Source organism: Pelodiscus sinensis, chromosome 4, assembly GCF_049634645.1.
Source record: "Pelodiscus sinensis isolate JC-2024 chromosome 4, ASM4963464v1, whole genome shotgun sequence".
Classification (NCBI taxonomy): domain Eukaryota; kingdom Metazoa; phylum Chordata; order Testudines; family Trionychidae; genus Pelodiscus; species Pelodiscus sinensis.
In genome coordinates this window covers 112,571,716-112,591,445 of record NC_134714.1, presented here as the reverse complement: position 1 = coordinate 112,591,445, position 19,730 = coordinate 112,571,716, and positions in this window count along the sequence as shown.

Below are 19,730 nucleotides of genomic sequence, written 5' to 3'. Positions count from 1 at the left end.
AGGTGGTCCACTGAGACCCACGACCCTGAGCCCTGAGCTTACAATGGCCGTCCTGGGTCAGACCAAAGGTCCATCTAGCCCAGTAGCCTGTCTGCCGACAGTGGCCAACCCTAGGGACCCTGGAGGGGATGGACCCAAGACAGTGACCAAGCCATTTGTCTCGTGCCATCCCTCTCCAGCCTTCCACAAACTTTGGGCAGGGACACCACTCCTACCCCCTGGCTAAGACTACTCCATGGACCCAACCTCCATGACTTGATCTCACTTCCCTTTAAACTCTGTTCTAGTTCTAGCCTTCACAGCCTCCTGCAGCAAGGAGTTCCACAGGTTGACTCTTTGCTTTGTGAAGAACAACTTTCTCTTACTAGTTTCAAGCCTGCTACCCATTCCTTTCCTTTGGTGTCCTCTAGTCCTTCTTTATGGGAACTCAGGAAGAACTTTTCTGAATGCACCCTCTCCACCCAACCCCTGCTTTTAGAGACCTCTATCCTGTCCCCCCTCCGTCTCCTCTTTTCTAAGCTGAACAGTCCCAGTCTCTGTAGCCTTTCTTCATCTGGGACCTGTTCCCAACCCCTGATCATGTTAGTTGCTCTCCCCTCTCCCAGCCTTTCTCTTCCCCTCTCCCACCTCCTTTTCCCAGTCTCCCCCAGTTTTGTTCAATAAAGACAGAGTCAATGTTGGAAGAAACGTTATCTTTATTTTGTACATCAATAAGAAGGGGGGCTAGGGAAGGGTAAGTGGAAGGAGGTGAGGGAGGAATGGGGTACGAGCCCCCGATGGGGAGTACTGGGCTGGCTCTGCGGGCTTCTGGGGGTGGAAGCTCTCCTGCAGCCCCCCAGTTGCCCCCTCTCCCCAGATGGCAGCCTGCGGCAAGTGCAGCCGGGCTGATGGCCGAGTGCTGTGATGTGCCCAGTGTGGGTACTCCGGGCACTCCAAGCTAGAACTTCTTTGCAAGCGGGGCACCCCTTAGAACTGTGTGTCTGGGGTGGGGGTTGGGACCCTTTAAGCGCAGCCCGCGGCTAGCCTGAGACAGCATCTCCATGCTCTAAGTCCTCCTCTTATGCCCTGCCGGCACTGCTTCCGGCCATCCTTAAGCCCTGTTCAGAGTCCACTCAATGTGGACTTGCTAGTTCGAATTAGCAAAACGCTAATTCAAACTAGTTTTTAGTTCTAGACGCGTTAGTTCGAATTAGCTTAGTTCGAATTAACTAATTCGAACTAAGTTAGTTCGAACTAGCGCTGTAGTGTAGACGTACCCGGAGAGAGTTGAAGACACTGCACCTGCTACATGGGCTAGTAGGGGAGGAGGGACTACGTTTGTCCCAGTGTATGAGAGCAGGGAAGGGGGACCAGCTGTCCCCCAGTGAATGGGACAACAGAAAAGGGGGTACCAGCTGTCCCCCTCCCACTGCAAGGGCAAGCAGGCAGGGTCCTCCAAAATATACAGCTCCATAGGGGCACCTGCCCCTCTGCACCCCTGTGTGATTATATGTGCATGGCTGCTGCAGGCCTTCTTCCTGCACCCTCCTGTGACATAGTGGGGGTGCTGTCTACTTTTGTAATCCTATATTCGCTCTGGTGTTGCATTCACTGTTTGTCTTATGGGGTCATATGTGATCCTGCTGTCCTATGCTATTCTGTAGTGATACTCTCTGTGTGTGTGCCTCAGTTTCCCCAGGCCCTGCAGCACTAGCTGCATGAGGACGGGGAGGGTGGGTGTGACTCACTGGGGAAGTATGTGCAGTCTCTCACATCCTGAGGCCCAGGTGACAGCACACAGTACCGTGGGCCTGGAAGGAGGACAATGGAGGAGGCTGGGCTGCCTGGGATGAGTGAGCAGTGGCTGTGAAGGTGAGGCAGTCTCAGCTGGGTAGGATGAGGAGAGCAGACTGGGAGCAGGAAAAGGGGGTTCAGGGCCCTTCCCCCCAAGAGGAATAAGGCTGCCTACCCTAGCTCCTGTGCTAACATCGATCCTAAGCTACATTGTGTCTCTGTGAACCAATAAACCTTCTGTTCCACCTGCTGACTGAGAGTCACATTTGGCTGTGGATGGGAGTGCAGGGTTGGGGGCTCCCTGGCACACTGTCACACCTCCCACACATGCTCCTCTCAGACAGAAGAGGGCCCCCTGCTGCCAGATGGCAGCAGAGAGGAGCCCCCCAATCTCCAGACACAAGAAAGCCCCCGAGTGATAGTAAAGGGTGGGGCAAGGGAAGTCCCAGTGCCCCAGCAGGAGCCGCATGCGGTAGGCAGGAGCCACAGGCAGCAGATGCTGGGGGAAGCACGTGGATCTCGACAGATGATGGGGTGGGGGTGCTGCAGGGAAGCCCTAGGCCCCAAGCCAGAACCACACACAGTGGGAGAGGAAGGAAAGCAGAACCTGGCAGAACCTGGGGGGAAGGCTCAGTTGCATAGGTCCCCATGATTTGTAAGGACAGCCCAGTGAGCACAGGAGGGAGGACCGAGCGTGGCTCGGTGTATGAGGAGGACAGGGAAGTTGGGAGATAGGCTGACCCCCAGTGCAGGGGAGGGAAACTGAGCATTCCCTGGTATATGAGGAGAGCAGTGAAGGGGGTAAGGTGGGGGCCACCTGACCTCTGGTGCAAGGGATGGCAGGGGAGGGGAACTGAGTGTAGCCCAGTGTATGAGGAGGGCAAAATATAGGGAGACTGTCAACAATCCAGTGCATGGGGTGGTGCAGGAGGGGGTCCTTGTGCAGCAGGCATATCCCAGAGAGCTAAAGGAACATCCTGATTGTTCAGGGCTTGGGTCCCTGGCTGGGAGTCAAATGAGCAACCCCCAGGGCAGAGTGGTCTCTCTGGAGGCTGCCTGTATGTAGCACTATTTATGTATCCCATTTCTAGGCTCAGAGGGGCCAGGAATGCCCCATCACAGTAGGTGCCACTTTGCCATGGAGACCAGGGAGGGGCTTGCAGGCAACCTCAGGGCTTGCTGTGCAGGAGTGCTGGGTTGCAAGGACCAAGGCAAAAAGTATTTACACTGTCCAGGTCTGGAAAGGAGGGGGAGAAGCAGGGATGGAGCACAAATCAGCAGATTCACAGTGCTCTACCAGTGCTGGGGGGCAGGAAGGAGGAATAGGCAGTGCAGGACTTTAACGCCACAGTGCACGAGAGGTGCATAGGGAAGGGGGGAAGACAGAAGAAGTGCAGGTTGCCCACCACTGATTTGCATGTTAACAGCCATGTTTAGATAATGTCTGCTCCACAGTGGCACAGCTACACGCTGGAGTGCACATCAGCAGAAGGAGCTTTCCTTGAACATATCTAATCTACCTTTCCAAGAGGTGGTAGCTAGATGAATCCTTCTATTGACCTAGCCATGTCTACACTGGAGGTTAAGTCGACTTAACTTCTGTGCTCAAGGCATGGCATTTGTCAGAGCTTTAGCTGGTACTTTATCCTGCCTTGATTCAGCTCCATCTCTGGGGTAGCTTGTGTTGGCTTCCCTACCCCTATCTGAGTAGGCTGGGTGTGGGTGGGTGTCGGGGGACAGGGGGAGACTAGAACCTATCACCCTGCCTTATCCTCCCTTCTTTCAATAGCAGCCAGCTCCATTTGGGGGGCTCCTTGTGCTGCCTGCCTAGCCACTACCTGAATGTCTACTTATTAAAGCTTAGGCACCCTACATTGCTCTGTCTTTTGCCTGGTCCCAGAGCCATGCATAGGGGTGAGAGACCCTCTCTTGGGATTCACTAATAGAATGCCTGCCCAAGTAGGTGCTATGCTGCCATGAGCTCTTCACAACAGCCAGCTGCCTTTGACTGCCTGGAGTTCATTCCCTCGGTTCTCTGCTGTCTTAAGGGGACCATTTATCACAACTGTCTGAGAGCACCTGGCACAACAGCTCCTGCCACTGCTCAAAGAAGCCTGGCTCTCCAGCCCCATGCCTTTGGGCTTAACATAGGAGGGGTGACTGCTTTTCTGGGAGAGAAAGTGGAATCCCTGTCAGAGCTGGGCCTGCTGCCTTCCTGCTACTACCTCCTCTTCCTTCCTTGGCAGAGGGGGTCACTTCTTTGCCTGCATTCCGTAGTTAGTACCCAGCCACTAACTGCACATACATGATCCCAGCATGACTGGGATGACCTAGGTTGGCCTGAGAGGCAGATGCTGCTCTTGGTGTCCTAAATTCTTAGTTCCTTGCTCCTCGGATCTAACTTTCAGTGATCTCAGGATAAGACCCTCCTGACGGTGCTTTCTCCTGGGCTCCTCTAGCTTTTGGGGTAATGTGCGAGATTGCCAGGGTCAAGCAATCGTGGGGGGATGTGGAAGTGCCGCCTGGATCCAGTGGAGAAGAGGACACCCCAGTTGTCAAATGGTGTAGAGAGCTCATCTCTGTCACTGCCCCTCTGGCTGGCAAATGACCATGCTGGCTTTCAGGAATTGCAAGGACCTCTGCTTCTGGCCTGTTCGGAGGGAAGGCTCGCATTAGAAGAGCACAAGAGCTGGGCCTTCCCTGAACACAGATCTCCAAAGAGAACCTTGGTTTGAAAACTGCTTTTCTCAAGATTTCGATTCCTTCCAACTTTCCCCCTTCATCAAACATCAGCAGGATTTCCCTGCCTTGACAGCTTAAAGGAAGCTCTAAGTTGGAGTCTTTCATGCTGCTCTAGAACATAGCCTCAGGCTGGCTCCCATGGAGCACCACTTTTTGTCAGTCTAATTGCTAGCCACAATTTACAGCTATTGGCTACATACCTTTGTGTTTTGCCTCTCCTTCCGTTGTCAGCCTAAGCTGTTAGGAGTTGATTTCATTTATTGAAAGATGACAGTTTTCCTTGCTTAGCTTCAGCCCATGCTGCTGAATACTCTCCAGAGCCTTTGTACTCTTGCAGCACTTTCTTTTTCAATGCATCACATTATTACATCATTTTATAAAATATCTTTGATGATGAGCCTATGCCAAAGTGAATGTACTAACAGTAGGAGCAGCCACATGATAGATTAGAGGTACATAGTTTGTCATAATCCTTGCTTAGCTATATTTTCCAAAACCCATGTGAAGTGCTCAGTTTTTGAAGACACTCCAGTTGTTTTACTATCCTTTTCCTCTTTTGGGTTTAACAGTTTCCCCAGTGAATGCTTGCATTGAGGAACACAAAAGAAAAAATGGTGTTTAGGCATGGACCTAATAGATTGAGAGATTCTTCTAACAAAGATTACTGTAAATTTAACCCTATGTGTGGGGTCCTTTGTTGATTTACTGGCATTTAATCTTATTAGTTGATACACCTGTTTGCATGAGACCTCTGACGACAGGACTGAAGTTCTATGTGGAGCAAATGAATTCCAGATTGTGCTTTGTCTTTACATCTCATTTTGTAAACAGATGGTAGTACTGTGTATCAAATTCAGTAAAGATATGTGGGACTCATGATGTTATCTGAATAAGATCTTTCCTTTCCTCAGCATTCATTCCTTCATTTCCTCTAAGAAAGTGTATTAATTAATAGATGCTTTAAACACATTTGACTAATCTCTGTTGTTCAGATGCCAGAACTCCCAATAGCGGTCCTTCCTTCTGATATCACAATGAAAAGTGGAGACTCTACATTACCTTTGTGCTGTACTTGCAGATAGCACGTTTTTCATTGCAACGTATTCATCTAATTATGGATTTTTAGTTCTGCTGCTTGTAAAAATAAACTATTTTGCTAAGAAGTACTTCTTTATAAAAAATCAAATCAGAGGGTGTGTCTAGACTACATGGCTCTGTTGATGGAGCCATGTAGATGAGTGTACTTGGCAAAGGGAAAAGAAGCGGCAATTTAAATGATCGCTGCTTCATTTACATCAAAATGGCCGCTGCGCTGTGCTGATCAGCTGTTTGTCGGCACAGCACGGTAGTCTAGACAGGGATCAGCTGACCCCAGAACCCTTTGTCATCAGATCCTGTAAGCCTTGCTTCATTTCCCTTTGTCGAGTACACTCATCTACATAGCTCCGTCGACTGAGCCATGTAGTCTAGACACCCAGAGTTACTGGGGAAGAGCGTGTGATCCAAGGAGAGAAGAAAGTACATTCATAGGTTCTGTGAACTGTACATCACCACAGTGGTTTTGAAAAGGCACGGAGAGAAATGTTATCAGTTAATATAACTCAGTAGGAAGCCTCAGAATGAGGCTAGATGTTGTACAAATAAATGACACAAAACTGCTCTTAAAGCAAGATACGCAGATTATATTTTTATTATTAAAGTAAGCCAACTACAACAGCAAACTTCCAGGAGATAAGATAAAATCTTGCCATAAATAATTTCTTATAACTATTTGCCTGAGCTCCCTTAAGTCAGCAATTTGACATAAGGCTGGCTTCAGTAAAATAATAAATCATAATCTGTTATAGCCTGCTCAAAGGGCAGTATCATGCCATTTACTTGAGGCTTGATCCAAAGTGCCCATGGACTTCAATGTGTGAAGAAATGGGACCTTGTCAAGGAGCCAATCTCATTTTTAACTCCTAGCAGAACTGTATTAACTAGTAACATTTCCCTCTGCCCTTTCTGTTACCAACCCCCTCTGGCCATTTTCTGTTCACTGAATCAATGAACATAGTTTCTTTCTGTCATTTCCTCAGAACATACATACATCTCTAGAAGCTTTGGTTTTATTTATTTATTTTACATAGTACATTTTAGCAAAAAGATTTTTGTCTTCACATTACTCACATTGCTTTCCATATGATAGACAATGCTTGGACTTATCTTCTGAGTACAGTTTGTGATTGTAACACTTGCCTCATTATGACTGTCCCCATATACCTCACTCCACGCATTACAAAAAGCTCTCTTATTTTTTCTTCTGTTACACCAATCATTGTCTGAAATTGTCTAGTGGTATAATCAGTTTTCTTTGAAAGGTTTTACTTGTGTTTGTGTTAGATCACTAGCTTGACAGAATTTAACAGAATCTTTTATTGTAAGCTCTGATACTCTTAAGTTGTTCCCGCCCCTTTTTTTGTCCTATATTCCTATGACATTATGATCCTGAAACACAGAGAAGGTTAAATATTCTAAAAGGCAGAATTAGATTTTCAGGCTCAGACCAGTCACATGTGAATCACATGTCTTTCCTGTGCTGCCTTCTGTACCAGAATACATATGTCACAGATTTCACCTTTCTTGAGTGGATAATTTTCAGCTTTATGTTTAAATTTTTCAATAGTGCCCATTACTGTAATATGAGAGCATTTCAAAACACACCCATAAGGCAGGGAAATATAATCAGCCCCAATTTACAGATGGGGGAATTGATCAAGGTCAAGTACAAAAACTGAGGAAAAACTGGAACTATAATCTAGGTCAGGGATTTAACTATCTTTCCTCTTGCTACTTTGCTGTTCTCATATTTCACTATCTGTGATCATTTGCAGAACCAGAATGCAATGTATTTATAATGTGTGTGTGTATATATAACTTGAAGTTTTTAAGGTTGTATTTCTCACTAGTAAGAGCATTTATTTTTTACTCAATGTTGATGTGACTCCAAATGTTGAAAAATATAATTCAAAACTTTGCTAAAATTTTTCCCCAGCTCAGATCAATATTCCGGCACTGACAAGAAATGTTGTCTCAGTTGTGTGAAATATCTTAAAAAACTTGAAACTGAAAATTTGCAGAAAAATCTTGGGAGGTTTTTAACTGGCTAAAATTATAATTAGCTTACTTGAACATAAATTAAGTGGTGGTAGTTTCAGGACCCTTGGCATGGTCAGAACAATTTATTTGTTTTAAGCATGAACTTTTAATTAGATAAAAAATTAATAACAGTTTGACCATGTGGTTATGTAATATAATGGGATATTCCATAGGAATAGGATTAACCCAATCAAGGTAAGATATTGCATCATTTCCTGTAAGAATGACTCAGCAAAACCCTATGGGCTCGTCTACACTGGCCCCTTTTCCGGAAGGGGCATGTTAATTTCACCTATCGTAGTAGGGAAATCCGCGGGGGATTTAAATTCCTACTTATTCCTTTGAAGTAGGAATAAGAGCCTCCGGAAAAAGGCGTTTTTTCCGGAGGATCGGGGCCAGTGTAGACGCTCTTTTCCGGCTTTTTTAAAAGCCGGAAAAAAGCGGCGGACATTTTTATTTAAATGCCGCGGGGGATATTTAAATCCCCCGCGGATTTCCCTACTACGATAGGTGAAATTAACATGCCCCTTCCGGAAAAGGGGCCAGTGTAGACGTAGCCTATAGGAATACATTGTAGCCCTCAGAAACAAATGGGACTTCTAGACAGGAAGTAGCTAGGGTTTATCCAAAGATCAGCTGAGAAAAATGCATAGGAATTCAATGGAGCCCATAGGAATGAATAGAAATGATGTAACCAGAGAGCAGTGTTGCATCATTTCCTGTCTAACTGGAGTTCATCTAAGGTTCAGCGAAGAAGCTCCATAGAAATACATGAGAGATGGGGATGATGCCTCATTTCCTGTTGACATAGAGCCAGCAAAAGCAGCAATCTTATTGACTGTCATAAATATGCTAATGAGCTCAGATCATATATAAAGGTAGCAGCTGACAGACTAATGCTGTGTAGGAGACAGGGACCAGCAAGAAAGTGGAATGGGTGCTAAAGACCTATAAAGAAGATGTCCGCAGAAGAAGCTACTTAGGAAGAAGCATCAGAGCCCTGCAAAGAAGAAGCTGTTTGCTAAAGCTCTTACTACAGAAGCAGAAGCAATCCATCCAATGTCCACAAGCAATGGTTGCTCCTGCCACCCACTCAGAAGGTGGCCTTCACAGCAGCTACTGCAGTATCTATCCAGTGAGTTTCCATCTTTCCTGCCAAAGGAGCCACTTTACCTCAGGATGAGGCAGCCCTGAGCATCCTAGCAGTCCACAACCAACCATGGGACAGTGCTCCCAAAATATCACTCATCAATATTGACAGATTATAAGGGCCATTATGGTGATGAGTCAGAGGGATTTTAAGAAATCTTTGTAAATTAAGCTGTTCCTCTATTTTATCATCTTAGGGTATGTCTACATTGCATTCCTCTTTCGTGAGAGGAATGCAAATACAGCTGAGCGAAATTGCAAATGAAGAGCGGATTTGAATTTCTCGTGCTTCATTTTCATAATCGCATCTGGGTGCTATTTCAAAATACCCTAATTTGAAAAAAAGAAATGCCATCTAGATGCGGTTATTTTGAAAGAAAACCCTTCTTTCGAAACAAAATACAGGACTATGTAGCACTTTAAAGACTAACAAGATGGTTTATTAGATGATGAGCTTTCGTGGGCCAGACCCACTTCCTCAGATCAAATAGTGGAAGAAAATAGTCACAACCATATATACCAAAGGATACAATTAAAAAAAATGAACACATATGAAAAGGACAAATCACATTTCAGAACAGAAGAGGGATGCGGAGGGAGGGGGGGGGAGAGAAAGGTAAATGTCTGTGAGTTAATGATATTAGCGGTGGGGAAAGGTAGATGTCTGTGAGCTAATGGTATTAGAGGTGATAATTGGGGAAGCTATCTTTGTAATGGGTAAGGTAGTTGATGTCTTTGTTCAACCCCCCGCAGAGAGTGTCAAATTTTAGCATGAATGACAGTTCAGAGGATTCCCTGTCAAGTGCAGATTTGAAAGTCTTCTGGAGTAGGATGCATGTAATTAGGTCGTTGAGACAGTGTCCTTTCTGGTTGAAATGGCAAGAAACTGTTTTTTCTTTGTGATCCTGTCTAATATCTGTTTTGTGGGCATTGATCCTTTGGCGAAGTGTCTGAGATGTTTGTCCAATGTACAAAGCAGACGGACATTTTCGGCACATGATAGCATAAATTATATTTCTGGATGCACAGGAATATGTATTCTTGATCTTATAACTCACTTGGTTAGGCCCAATAATGGTATCAGCAGAGTGAAAATGTGGACAAAGCTGGCAACGGGGTTTCTTGCAAGGGAAAATACCAGGGTTGGTATTAGTGTGGTATGTCCTGTGGTTGTTGGTAAGAATCATCTTGAGGTTAGGTGGTTGTCTATAGGAGACTATGGGTCTGTCTCCCAGAGCTTCTTGGAGTTTAGTATCCTGTTCCAGTATAGGCTGTAATTTATTGATAATGTGTTGGAGAGGTTTAAGTTGGGGGCTATAGGTGATGACAAGTGGTGTTTTATTGTTGGTTTTCTTGGGTCTGTCTTGTAGTAGATGGTTTCTAGGTATTCGTTTGGCTCTTTCAATTTGCTTTTTTATTTCTCCGGGTGGGTAGTTGAGGTTTATAAATGCTTGGTAGAGATCCTGAAGTTTCTGGTCTCTGTCAGTGGGATTAGAGCAGATGCGGTTGTATCGAAGGGCTTGGCTATAGATGATGGATCATATGGTGTGAGCTGGATGGGAGCTGGAAGCATGTAGGTACCTGTATCAGTCAGTGGGTTTTCTGTAGAGTGTGGTGTCTAATTTTCCATTGTTGATTTGTACTGTGGTATCCAGGAAATGGATCTCTCGTGTGGAATGGTTCTGGCTGAGGTTAATGGTGGGGTGTAGGTTGTTGAAATCTCTGTGGAATTTCTCCAGTGTTTCTTGGCCATGCGTCCAGATCATAAAGATGCTAAAATTCTACACTCTCCGCGGGGGGTTGAACAAAGACACCAACTACCTTACCCATTACAAAGATAGCTTCCCCAATTATCACCTCTAATACCATTAGCTCCCCCCCCCCACCGCATCCCCCTTCTGTTCTGAAATGTGATTTGTCCTTTTCATATGTGTTCATTTTTTTAAATTGTATCCTTTGGTATATATGGTTGTGACTATTTTCTTCCACTATTTGATCTGAGGAAGTGGGTCTGGCCCACGAAAGCTCATCACCTAATAAACCATCTTGTTAGTCTTTAAAGTGCTACATTGTCCTGCATTTTGTTTCAGCTACACCAGACTAACACGGCTACATTCCTTCTTTCAAAGTTACCCTTAAGCCTCATTTTATAAGCAGTAAAGATAATTTCAAAAGAAGGGGTTTCTTTCAAAATACCCGCATCTAGATGGCGTTTCTTTTTTTCTAAATAGGGTATTTCAAAATAGCGCCCAGATGCGATTATGCAAATGAAGCGCAGGAAATTCAAATCCGCGCTTCATTTGCAATTTCGCTCAGCTGCATTTGTAGTCCTCTCTCAAAAGAGGAATGAAATGTAGACATACCCTTAGAGAGTATGGGTTTCAAGTGTAAACATAGCAGGATGCCCGTGGTCTGAATGAAATCTCTCTACCAGTTTACTATCCGCCAGGCTAGTGCTTACTGAATGCTTAGTTATAAGTATTTAATAATGAATGCTTAATTGATATATTATGTTTAATTATTGTTATAAGGTCTAGAATGTTAAGAGAATGATTATACTGTTACATTGTTAATATGCCATAGAGTTAAATTAATTCAAATTATTGTTGTAGTGTTGTGTCTTTGTCGCACTGCTTCATTCTTTCCCCCCCTGTAATCCTATTGTCTGTATTTCACCTCTTTTACTGTAACTACTCACTTCAAAGTAAACATTATTTGGCTTTCGAGAAATGTGCTGCTTAGCTATCTATTCTGGATTGGAGAGCTGTATCTGTGTCCTTTCTAGGGGAAGTTAGCTACCTGCAACTTTCCCTGGAACCTCTTTTAGGGCACCGCACAAGCTTAATTACTGGCTAGATAAATTGAGAATAAAGGTTTTAAATTAAAGTAGTGTTTCAGGCAAAATCATTAGTTCAGTGTATATTTGGGTACAAATGTTCTGGTAACACCACAGTATAATCTCAAGAAGATATGCAGAGACCAGAAGACAAGTGGATTGCATGTCGATTAGATGGAAGTATTCTTGGCAGAGTTACTCCCAGAGGAAACCATTTAAAATTGAGCATTAGTTTATTCTTTAGCTCTACTCTAAAAAATGTTGTTGTGCATACAAACTACCTAAAATGGATGTTTTGACTTCATGTAAACGAAGAGAAAACAATTTGCATTGTTCCTCAGAATAATAATAAATTTCTTCTTGCCTGTAAATACAAGGATGCTTTCTGATCTGTTGGTATGGTGCTTTTTGATAAAACTGTCTGGCTTCAACTAAGAGAATAAAGATAAGGCATTTAAAATCAGCCAACATGTGGCTTTCATCTACATCCAGAAAATATGTCTGGAATTCAATTATTTTATTGTCAGCAGAAGGAACAATGTAAAATGAAATATAAAGTTGTCTTACGCATCCATGGTGAAACGATACTACATAACTGTGCTTCTTATTCAGTGAGAGCCATGGTCTCCACCTTCTTATCTATGGTTATATTAGCATACCAAAACAACACAATCAAATTTCTCTCTCTCTCTCTCTCTCTATGTGTGTGTGTGTGTGTGTGTGTGTGTATATATATATATATATATATATATATATATATATATATATATATATATATCGAATGTTAAAGCAGTATATCTATCGATCTATCTAGGGAATGTAAGGCTGTATATCTAAACACAGTTTTTAGTCAGGAAATCCCAAATCTACGATTACATGCCCAACTCTAACCCCATTGTCTATATTCATAGAAAAACTTGCACTGTTCTAGCTGAACTAAGTTCAGCACAGAAATATAGTTGAGGTGAAGGAGATGCTGTTTGTAAGCCATCTTGGTGCCTCCTGTATTCTCAGTTTGAGCTCCACTGTACTTTAGAGTTGACTCAAGTCTGTACTAACTAATTTGTCATCTGCAGTAGGGATGTTAGATATTGGCTACGTCTACACTGGCCCCTTTTCCGGAAGGGGCATGTTAATTTCAGCGATCGCAATAGGGAAATCTGCGGGGGATTTAAATATCTCCCGCGGCATTTAAATAAAAATGTCCGCCGCTTTTTTCCAGCTTTTAGAAAAGTCGGAAAAGAGCGTCTACACTGGCCCCGATCCTCCGGAAAAGGGCACTTTTTCCGGAGGATCTTATTCTTTGAAGTAGGAATAAGATCAGGAAAAGGGGCCAGTGTAGACGTAGCCATTGTGTAATTGAATAGTTATGTAACTGCTAAGATTTCATATGGTTATACAACTATTCTATAGTCCCTGGGGGCAGGGCCAGCAACCAGTGCAATCCCAGCCCCACTCCCGTGCTGCCATCCTGTGCTGCTGCCTCTGTATCAAACCTGTTTTTCCCCAAGAGGCACTTGTGGATTAATGGAGAAGATATTCAGGAATTTGGGCTTTGTTTCTGGTTCCTTTGCAGACTTCTTTGTGATGTTGGACAAATCAAAGTATAATCTGTGGAAGAGTTAGAAAAAGAGCTGAGAACTTCTTGGCTGCCAGTCTTGGGCCTCTTCTAATTTAGGATATGGGGGACATAAGAAGGAGAAGAACTGATTATCCAGCTAAAAAATATTCCTGCTCAGTCTGGGGTGATGTATGGGAGTCCGGTTGGAATCCAAAAGGTGGGATGGAGGTTCACCCAAAGCTAAAAGCCCCTCCTGCAGCCTGTGAGGAGAAGCTGCAGAGTAGGGATGGCCTGGTCCACCACTTCACGAAGTTGTCAAGAGAGTCAGTGGATGCCACCCAGAGGATCTCTGCCTGGACACGTGAATGGAGAAAGGAATGGAAATAGTTCCCCCAGTCACAGAGGCTCCCCTCAGCCAACATCCTTTCCCCTCTACTCTGGCCCTCTCTAGGAGGAGATTGAGGAGAAACATTTGTAATATCTAGGGTGACAGATGGGATGTGCATATATGAGAATATGGGGTGAGAAATGCAGCCTAAAACACAAAAGTAGGTCCAGGAGGAGCTGGAAGAAGGGCTGCAATCTAGCACACTCAAGGTAGATGTGCACCAGGATTTCCCCTATGCCACAAAAGGGGCAAGCATGGGGGACAGGGATGAAATGCACCAAAGTACAAAGTGCTAGTGGCTCTGTGAAGGAGCCACCAACCATTATCCTCATTGGGCTATGGTACCAAGTTGTAATAAAGGCTGGTTCACCAACATTTTTCATGTTCAATAGGTGGCAATAGGTCCCACTACTTAGTATCAACAGGGACACAGGGTGAGGAAATGAACAGTAAAGAGCATGAACATGCACAGATGTGCCCTTTGCTTGGTTCAGAAGTGAATTGGCTGCAGAGCACACAGCTGGTTCGCAGTGTGTGGAGAAGAGAGTCAGGATGGGGTAGGGGAACAGCTCACAGGACAGGGGCCCCATGGAAAGATTTGGAGGTGTATGGGGAGCACCCTCACACAAGACCTGCTTGAGGTAAACCCAAGATATGGCCTACAAAGCTGTCCTCACTTGCTAAAGAATGTGTCAGGGAGTTCAAAGGGTGGAGACCCTCATGTACTGATTGAGCACCAAGGGTTCCACTAAGTCTCCTTGGTCATAGTCCAGGAGGTCTCAGTTTCTGGTAACTCCTGCCAATACCAATTTCTAAGGGTATGTCTACACTACCCTCCTAATTCGAAATAGGAGGGTAATGTAGTCATACCGCAATTGCAAATGAAGCCCGGGATTTGAATTTCCCGGGCTTCATTTACATAAAGCCGGCCGGCGCCATTTTTAAATGCCGGCAGTTCGAACCTCGTGCCGCGCGGCTACACGCGGCACGGAGTAGCTAGTTCGGATTAGGCTTCCTAATCTGAACTAGCTGTACTCCTCATTCCACGAGGAGTACAGCTAGTTCGGATTAGAAGCCTAATCCGAACTAGCTACTCCGTGCCGCGTGTAGCCGCGCAGCACGGGGTTCGAACTGCCGGCATTTAAAAATGGCGCCGGCCGGCTTTATGTAAATGAAGCCCGGGAAATTCAAATCCCGGGCTTCATTTGCAATTGCGGTATGACTACATTACCCTCCTATTTCGAATTAGGAGGGTAGTGTAGACATACCCTATCATACTAAAGAGGACTGAGCCACCTGTATACCAAGATGGGGGTTGTGTAGTAAGGGCTCTGTGAAGGGAGCTGCACCCTTAGCAGCTGCCATGGATATGATTGCCAAAACAAGCTTTAAGGTCTGGAGTAGGTTCTGATAGAAGACTGGCAGCCCACAGAGGTCTTGTGGAAGACCTCTTGGATGGTGATAAGAGTTGCCAATTAAATCAAAGCCCTCAGAAGTGGCAAAGGAAGGTGCATGCCTACTTGCTCCATCCTAGACTACCTCTTCAAGGCCTGAAGGTAGAAGATATGGACCTGAGTGAGAAGGCAGATCAGACCTTTTCTCTGATCAAGCCCTTTCTCCTTCACCAGGAGCAGACTCATGACCCCTGCAGAGACCTAGTGCAGTCCTGGCCAGAAGATCTCCTGAAACAACTTCTGGAGAAGGCTCAGGATACCTTGGTCAGGGATCAGGGTCTTAAGTTGGTGCCAGAGCATGGACAGGATAAGCTGATTGCGCTCCAGTGCCTTCCCCAGGAGGGGGGGGGGGGAGAAGGGAGTTCTGTCCACTTCCACAGCCATTCAGTCACCTGTTCTCTGGTGGAGGAGAGAGTGTGTCTGTAAGTGGGGCACTATTTGAATACATAGGAAGGTGGGTGGGCAACTCCCGCCCATGTTCTAAAAGCCCTTCCCCCAGCTTTGTGGGAGGGACAACTGGACCCATGTCCAACTGGTTATGGGGGACAAATAATGACTAAAGGGTCAAGGGGTGCAGGTCACAGGTGTAAAACAAGGGAACCAGATGGGGACACCAAGCAGAGAGCCCCGGACAATGCCCATTGCTCCTCGAAGCTGTCAAGGGAGCCAGTGGATACCGCCCAGAGGAACTCTGCCCGGCTATGTGACACAAGGGAGGAACGGAAATAGGCCCCACAGTTGCAGGGAACCCCCTTGTCCAACATCCTCCTCCTGGTGTTGTATATGGTGGTTTTAGCTAGGGCCAGGAGGAGGTTGACGAGGTGGTCCCGTGACTTTGTGGGGCCCTGGATAGGGTGTGCGTAAATGAAGAGGTGAGGGGAAAAGTGCAGCCAGAACCTCAATAAGAGGTTCTGGAGGAGCCGGAATAGGGGCTGCAACCTGGTGCATTCAAGGTAGGCGTGCGCCAGGTTTTCCCTCATGCCACAAAAGGGACAGGTATCCGGGATGGGGGTGAACCGCACCAGGTACACACCCGTGCTTACAGCTCCATGCAGGAGCCTCCAACTAATGTCCCCAATAGGCTGCGGGATTAAGGGGGAGTATACGCTGGCCCATCGGGGTTCCCCACCCCCAGCAGGTCTTAGGTGGTCCCGCCATTTGGTATTGGGGCGGGACACAAGGGTGGGGAAATGCAGAGTGTGGAGCACGAGCGTGTACAGATGTTCCCTGGGCGCGGTCCGAAAACAGACCGGCTGCAGCTTTTGCAGCCGGCTGGGAGTCCAGGGATGGGAAGGTCAGGGGGGCCTGGAGAACAGGGGCCCTATAAAAAGGGATGGAGGGTTTGCAGGAAGGGCAGGGCGAGGCGTACCCTCTCACAGGGCTCTCTGTAGGAAGTCGAGAGCGGGCCGTGACAAGGCCGCCTCCACTTCCTGGTGTAGGCGCAGGGGGGTCCAGAGGGTGGAGAGCCCCATGCACTGAGCGAGCACTAGGGGATCCACCCAGCCCCCCTGTCATAGTCCAGGAGGTCTCCGACTTTGGTGGCTTCTACCACCATCAACCTCCGGCGCAGACTCCACCACCTGCATGCACAAGGCTGGATTGTGAAGCAGGGGCTCCGAGAGGAGGTCTGCTCCCTCGGTGGCCAAAACGGATTTGGTCGCTGAAAACAGCTTCCAGGTCCGGAGGAGTTCCTGGTAGAATTCCGGCAGCTCTGAGAGGTCTCACGGAAGGCCCCTCGGGTGGATAAAAAAGAGCTGCCGGTCGTATCGGAGCCCTCGAAGATGGTGGAGGAAGGTGCACCCCAAAATGCTCCATGCCAGACCACCTGCACTAAAGAGGAGTCTCTGCAGGGCCTGGTGGTGGAAGGTCCGGACCTGGCTGTGCACGCAGACCAGGCCCTAGCCCCCCTCCTCCAGGGGGAGAGACAAGACCCCTGCAGAGACCCAGTGCAGTCCTGGCCAAAAAAACTCCAGAGCTGTCCTCTGGAGCTTGGCCAGGACCTCCAGGGCTGGGCACAGGGTGTTGAGCTGGTGCCAGAGCATGGACAGGACCAGATGATTGAGCTCCAGTGCCTTCCCCCGGGGGCAGGGGGGGCGGGAGAACGGAGTTCTGTCCACCTCCACAGCCATTCAGTCACTCTGCCCTCCCAAGCCTTACCTGTTCTCTGGTGGAGGAGTGTGTGTGTGTGTGTGTGTGTGTGTAAGTGGGGCAGAGTGGCCACCCACTGACCTGAAGGTGGAGGAGCCCCTCGGGGAGCCATTTTGGGCTGAGCCTGACCCCTTCCAGTCACTTAACTGGAAGCCAGGAGATGTGATCAGGGCTCTAAAAGCCCAGCCAGAGGGCTCAGTCTGGGCCCAGCCTCTAGAGGAACCAGAGGTCTGCCCGGTACTCCCCGCCTGGGAGGCTGAGGTTTGGCTGGGACTGCCAGGGATGCCTGACCCAGAGGACTGGCCTGAACACTTGTACTGGCCTGCACCTGGGGACTGGTGGGTATCACCGGACCTGCAAGGGCCTAAGGACTGGCCTGGACTGCCAGCCATGCCTGTCCCAGAGGGCTGTCCTGAACACCTGCACCTGAGGATTGGTGAGCAAGCAGCTGAGGACTGGCCTGGATCACTCGGACCCCAGTTGGACTGACAGCCCTTTAACCCCTGAGAGACCTGCCTGAAGCCCAGGTATGAATTGAGGAGGAGAAAGGAAGTGGCCCAGGAACACAGAGGACAGTTAAAAGCCTCGGGTCAGTGCGTTGCGGGCTGGAGCCCCACTGACCCTGCAGCAGACTGGACTGCTGCTATTAGGGCCCTGGGTTGGGACGCAGTGGAATGGGCAGGCCTACGTTCCCCCTGCCACCCACTTACTGGGTGGCAGTCTCCCCCTCTCTGCCATTGCAGGCAAATTGCCTGCATCCCCTCCTGAGCAAGGAGACAAACCATCTGGGGGTACGTCTACACTACAGCGCTAGTTCGAACTAACTTAGTTCGAATTAGTTAATTCGAACTAAGCTAGTTCGAACTAGCGCATCTAGAACTAAAAACTAGTTCGAACTAGCGTTTTGCTAGTTCGAACTAGCGCGTCCACACTGATTGGACGCAGGGGGGCATTTAAGGGCAGCTGAAACCGGTTCTGGCAGGGCATCAGGTCAGCAGTTGCTTTGTGTGGCTGCTGTCTGAGGCTATCTGAGGCTCGTGCTTAAAGGGACCCCCCTGGACAGCCGGTTCTCAGCTTTTCCTGCTTGCTTGCCAACCTCGCCGAGGGACAGCAAAGCGTCGGTCTCTGTGCCCGTCTGTGTCGGTGCTTCCCTTCGGGGGGGACCGCCGCAGGTGGCAACATGGAGCCACAGCTCGCCCTGCACCTTCTGGTGCACGTTCTGGACTTGCTGCTGCAAGCCTGCCACCAATGGCTCGAGGCTGCCTGGCACCACCTGGGGAATGTCAGCCCCCTGCCTCTCCGCCTGGCCGCCCTGGGGGCCGTGGAGGAGCCGCGGCGGCGCCCCGGCACCGGCGTGCCCCGCCGCATCTGGCGTCTGGACACCAGCAGCGACTGGTGGGACCGCATCGTCCTGGAGCACTGGGACGACCGACAGTGGACCCAGAACTTTAGGATGAGGAGGGACACCTTCCTGGAGCTCTGCGAGTGGCTCGCCCCTGCCCTGCAAAGAAGGGACACTCGCATGAGGCCCGCCATCCCCCTCCAGAAGCGGGTGGCCATCGCCCTCTGGAAGCTCTCCACGCCGGACAGCTACCGATCCGTCGGGAACCAGTTCGGCGTGGGGAGATCCACTGTCGGAGCAGTGCTCATGCAGGTACGGCGCTCGTCGGCCACCGAGCCGGGGGGAAGGGGGGCTGCGAGGAGGGGATGGGCCGCCCCAGGGACAAAGGGGGGGGCGGGAGGAGGCGAAGGTGCCCCGCACCGGAGGGGTCGGGCTGTCCCGGCCGTACTACACGCCGCCAGGGGGGTTGCTTCCGGGAGTGGGGCGCGGGGCACTGCCAGGGCACGCACGCTCCCAGCCACCCGGGCGCCCCACTGATTGACGCTTTGCTGTGTCTCTCTCCGCAGGTGGTCAAGGCCATCAACCGGGTGCTGCTCCGCAGGGTGGTCCGCCTCGCCGACCCGGACGCCGTCATCCGGGGATTCGGCGCCCTCGGCTTCCCCAACTGCGGGGGGGCCATCAACGGGACGCACATCCCCATCCGTGCCCCGGAACACCAGGCGTCCCGGTACGTGAACCGCAAGGGGTACTTCTCCGTCATCCTGCAGGCCGTGTGTGACCACCGGGGACAGTTCACGGACATAAATGTGGGCTGGTCCGGCAAAGCACACGACGCACGGGTGTACCGCAACTCCTCCGTGTGCCAGCGGCTGCAGGACGGGACCTTCTTCCCCGACCGCCACATCAGGGTCGGGGACGTGGACATGCCCGTCTGCCTGGTGGGGGATGCCGCCTACCCACTGCAGCCGTGGCTCATGAAGCCCTACACAGGGCACCTCAATCCCTCCCGCCAGGCCTTCAATAACAGGCTGAGCAGGGCCCGCATCGTGGTGGAGGGGGCCTTCGGGCGACTGAAAGCCCGCTTTCGATGCCTCCTCACCCGTCTGGGCCTGGCCGAGCACAACATCCCTCCCGTGGTGGCGGCATGTTGTGTGCTCCACAATTTGTGTGAGCGGAAGGGGGAGGCTTTCTTGCCAGCC